General features: G+C 46.7%; 1 pseudogene; it reads right to left on the bottom strand.

Annotated features, from left to right (window-relative positions):
• Positions 1 to 2,632: 2,632 nt before the first annotated feature.
• On the bottom strand, positions 2,633 to 4,005 carry LOC136522593 (uncharacterized; annotated as a pseudogene).
• Positions 4,006 to 5,523: the final 1,518 nt, after the last annotated feature.

Below are 5,523 nucleotides of genomic sequence, written 5' to 3' on the forward strand. Positions count from 1 at the left end.
GACAAGCTCACGGAGCTGCTCCTCGGTGGTTGTTGGAGTCGGCCAAGACTTCTGGGCGGCCCTCATGGCAACAAACTCCTGATTTTCAATCACGGAGAGTGAAGACTCCTCGTCCATGAAGGAAGATTGGGACTTGCTTGCGGCTTTCTTCTTACCCATATACTAACAAAGGAAAAAAGCGACTAGGGGAAGAGAAAGCCTAGGCAGCGTCGCTAAAGACGGTGGCGGCAATGGCGACGGCGGATGACTAAGAGCTAGGGTTTGAAGGCAAGAGAAAGGTAGTAAAGAAAAAGAAGACGAAGGGTATTAAATAGATTCTACAGCGTTAAAAACGGCCCACCAGGCCCGTTAAAGCACCGTGTGAGAACACAATGGTCCATTTACCGACACAGCTAAAATGACGAAGGGCACAAATCCACACAACGGTACAATTCAACGGGCATATTTCAGACTTATCCATCCAGCGATACTATGGAGTTATCAGATAACTGCAAGAACAACCCGTCAACAAAGAAGAAAAGAAGGGCAACTTCACAAGGAACATAAGAACTCGGTTCTTATGAAAAGAACTCGGGAATATCATGAGCAACCGGAACTACAATAGAAAAGTAAATAACAACTCAGAAGATAAAAGATTCTTTCCATTACAAGCGACTTCAAAAATAGAAGATTACAAATCTTACAGGACCCAACGTACTCGGTACCACGAAAAGCAAAGTAGCAAAGAAGAACACGGACACGGCTGGGCTCTAGAACGACTACGTGTCCCAAATTACTACTCGGAAGGACAAACCGCCATCGGCTACACTGTTTTCTTCAAAGGACGGACGCAGTGCATCCAAGGCGGAAATCAGCAGCACGGCAGGACAACATGGAGCAGAGAAGGCCGGTAGGCATCTGTCTACCCAAGACCGATGTGATGCTGGATATGGTGTTGATCTGCACCGGACAGTCTCAAGACAGGCGACGAAGATAAACCCAGAACTGCCAGACGAAGGAATGAAGTCCACATCACAAGACCTCCTCCAACTACCGCCACATACATCTTGGTACATTGCTGCCGCGAGATTAGCCTACCTCTAATCCCTATCACAAGACCTCCTCCAACTACAACAAGACACATAGGAACTACGAAACATGCCCGGGGGCTGCTCTACTTCACAAACTACCATGTTAGTGATCACAAAGGTTTCAACAGAATGTTCAATGGATGAAGGCAAGCACTCTAGGAGGGTATTTATAGATCAAAGGAGCGGTGCACATGGACTAGGAGTACCAACAAAATAAGACTAACAAAGGACACAGTGAAAAGACAGGACTCAATAATGGAAGACTCAGGCGAGAGAGAGTAGTACTCGAAGACGGGCATATTCGGAAGAATATACCGACACAGTACAACCCATGAACAAAAGGCATTCAAGCTCAACCACCACCATACAACTACATCTGACAAACAACAGACTACCAGAGAATATGCCAAAACCCTACTTCCGAGTTCTTCTTGAACAAAACAACCCGGATATATGCTCGGGGGCTGCAAGAGGAGAGGTATACAGTTCTATCAAACAACTCAAATTCAAGACCCTCCAACTTTTTGTTCCAAATAGCAAGAGGCTCGGGGGCTACACTCAGTGAGTGCGCTTTTTTCTCCAAAAAAGCGCACACCACTCAGAATGTTTCTTCAAGACAGACGGCGTCAGGGCCACAAGACAAAAAGAACCCGAACACAGCAACAGAGCTCTTTTCAAACAAGGTAGTCGGGGAGCCTTTCAACGAAGAATCAGGAAGATTTCAAGAATAGACCCTCAAGCTCCTTGTGCCAAACAGCAAGAGGCTCGGGGGCTACATCCAAATGGGAGTACTTTTTTCTCCAAAAAAATACACACCACGCAAAGATCTCACGAAGCGCTACATGGTTTTGCTCAAGAAAGCACTCGGACGACACTTGTTCCAGCTCAACGAGACTTGAAGGAACAAGACGAGGCTTCTAGAACTCAACCATGAAGTGCTCGGGGGCTTGTCGGTATGGGACCCACAGGATACCCCGCAAGGAAGGAAGAAGACATAGTCTAATTAGGATTCTTCTTCTGTAATCTTAGTAGTAGTATTACTCTGTAATCCTACTAGGAACTCTCATCGTAAACCGACTAGGATTCTGGCCTCCTGACTATATAAAGGAGGGCAGGGCACCTTGGATAGAGAGTTCAACAGAGCAATTGTACGACATAACACTTCATAATCAATCCAACGCAAAGGCTAACACCGACTGGACGTAGGGCTATTACTCGATCTGTGATCGAGGGCCTGAGCCAGGATAAATCGACTGTCTCTTGCGTTAACCATCGAGTTCAGCATACGCCGAAGCCCGAACATACTGCCCCGGGTACCCCCGTGGCAGGCTATCGGTGGTCAAACATCGACAGGCACAAAATTACCACGAAATACATTTTCATAGTCTACTTATTCGGGGGCATAGATGTTGATATTCTTCAATATAAAGTTGGTCAAACTTACAAAAGTTTGATAACTTCAAGTTAATTAATTTGGATGACCGAGGGAGTATACATTAGATCATATGGAATATATCATCACAGGAAGCAATATACAAAGATAACTATAGATGGTACAGGAATTGGATTAAAATAGTTTAATAAAGGAGTAATATGTAGCATCACTGCACTTCAGGAGACAATACAGTAATAAAAGTACCAACACTGGTAGGCTTCAATGTTGAAGTTCCATGATGAAAATTAAATTGCCTCCTACAATCCAAGTCCCCAATTTCCACAGAAGATAGATAATGGATAAAACAGCTGAGTCCAAGTGCAAAGCACTGAAACTAGTTAGAACAATGCCTCGATGCTAGTGTTGTAGGCACGTCTGGATCTGTGAGGGGTCATTTGGACTTCTTTCCCTATGCCACCTTTGCCACTGCCTTTGACCTCAACACCAGTAAAGACAGCAACATTTTCATTGATCACTTCATCACTGCAGCTTCTTGGAAGAACCTTGCAATGCAGAACCTGCCAGAACCCAGGCTTACAAACTGAGGATCTTTGCATTCCTTCCATTCATCTGGTGGATCAAGCTCCTTCCAAGGCCCGCCCACTAGCTGTGGCTGGGAATCCATGTCAGAGAGGTCAGCAGCAGCCAAGTGCTGGGAATCGCCGGAGAGGCCAAACCAGAGCTTGAGCTCAGGCACGTACTCAACCTTGCCATGGAAGGGCAGTGTCCATTTGCCAACTTGGCTCCATGTGTGGTTTGTTGTGTCCAGGCAATACGTGCCAACACCCTGAATGGATATGCAAACATGTGATCCGCCACCGATGACACCATAGGCTGTGATCTTGGGGGGGGGTGTTGTTGTACCAGCTACATGTCTCTCGTACAAAAGGCGGCGGCGGAAGGAGGCGGCAGGTGAAGCATTTGTTGCCCTAGGGCCTACTCGGATAATGGTTGATGAAGCCCACGAACTGCTCGCTCTCCTGCACTTCATGGGAGATCGGCTCTGGTTGGGGGATCCTCTCCATGAGGAAGAGACTGCTACCGTTGCCATGGTTCCAGTTGTCGTTGTCGACGTGGGGCTTGTGAACGAAGACGGAGACGTGCTTCACAGTCGGCAGCTTGAGGAGCGGGGGTATGGTTTCCAACCTTGCGTGAATCCAGGTCGAAGATGAAGCCGAATCCCGACTGATCCCCGCAGATGACCTTAGAGTCCGCGAACGGGAAGTAGTTCAGGTTCCATCCATTGTTTAGAGCACGGAAGGTGAAGCTTGGACGAGGAATCCGAAGCATCTCCATCTTTAAAGTCAGGGGGTGAGAGATGGTGTCTTGCCCTCTTGCTGCTGGGGCTAATGGTTCAGATCCATCTCCGTTGGATGACGGTGGTGGTTCATCATGGTAAAACAGCTGCTGGCCCGCTAGGTCAATGCAACGCAGCGATTTAACACCAGGGGTGCGGCCAGGAACAATCAAATTCAGAAACCGCCGCACCAAGACGCCCATGGTCGATGAATGGGGCGGATCTAGATGGATGTACACACAACAATATTTGCAAAAAGTTAGAATTTAGTACGTACCAAATAGCCAAATAGTTGGTGGGAAGAGAAGGGGGGTGGAATACCTGGTAGGCGCTCTTCACCGGCGAAGGGCGCCAAGTCCTCGGCACCTGGAGTAGGGCGGCGGTGGCGGCCCAACAGAAAGAGACCCGCAGGGGCCTGAGGCTGGTGGCGGCAGCAGTGCGGGAGCCGGGAGGAGTGGCTGAGGATAGGTGACGGCGGTTAGGGTTACTTTGTAGTATGGAATACTTGGTAAGCGCTCTATGAACCGCACACAAAAGTAATGATAACCATAACTAAACAAGATATATATTCAAAGTAAGCATAGCCATGTAGATAAGAATATGATAAATTGAGAACAAATCTTACAAGATGAAGAAGTGAAGATACATGGCTTTGCCAAGCCTCCAAGACTAGATCCAGAACTTGATCCTCGCTCCCTAATTACTAATATACTACATTGGAGAGTCTAGACCTAATCCTCCTGGTGTAACTTGATCTCTGAATGAGAGATATGAATTAGGGTTTTAGGGATGGCTTTGCCTTAGGGGGTACATGGCTGTTTATATAGGCCGGAGCGTGAATCGTGAGCCCTTGGATCAAACCGACTTAAGCAACGGCATAGATTGGACCTCAATGACGGTGGGAGACCGACAATCGAAGAAGGAGGCTGACAGGCGGGGCCCACTGTCGGCCAACCTAGGGGGGAGGTCGGCCGACCTACCCTAGTGACAGGTGGGCCCCCTTTGGTGGTTTGTCTTCTGGTGTCTTCTAGAGTCTTCTGGTGCTGGGGATGCGGGTCAAATCTCTTTCTAATGTCAATTTGCTTGTTTGGAGAGTATGACAGTGGTCCCAGCTCTGTTTTTTGGATAAATCCTCCTGCAATATATAAATCACCAAAGCTCATGGAATTCATTAGTTTAAACCCCTAAACCTATGTTTGGTGATGGAATTAAGTATATATGTAGGTTATGTTGACGGTTTATATTCGACGTTAATGACCATCAACAAGCTCCCCCAAGCTTGACCTTTGCTAGTCCCTGAGCAAAGCTAAACTCAGCAATGGATCAGGAGTTGCTACGATGCTTTCACGCCTCAAAAGTACACATGCGTTCAATCAAAAATTCTCCTCCAGATTAGAATAAACTGATCTGACTTTCAAACTTACCCATATTACCTTCAACCATTGGGCTTCTTAGCCTTCACTTGGGTCTTGAGCAATTGAAAGACAGAATGATCAAGTCAAACACTATGTCTCAAGTTCTTTGTTCCACCATTGTTCCGGAGTTTTTATAAGTTTTCAAAATAAAACTTAGAGATTCCGTTGTATGACGCTCTCAAATCTCTCAATATATGTGGTATTTTTGGATCCTCACCAAGGCAATAATGATGTTATGCCTTCCCTATAACTAAAGCTTATGTGAAGTTCATAGGTAGGAAGAAAGCTAGGGCATACTTGCAATGT

The sequence above is a fragment of the Miscanthus floridulus genome, chromosome 18 (assembly GCF_019320115.1).
Source record: "Miscanthus floridulus cultivar M001 chromosome 18, ASM1932011v1, whole genome shotgun sequence".
Lineage (NCBI taxonomy): Eukaryota > Viridiplantae > Streptophyta > Magnoliopsida > Poales > Poaceae > Miscanthus > Miscanthus floridulus.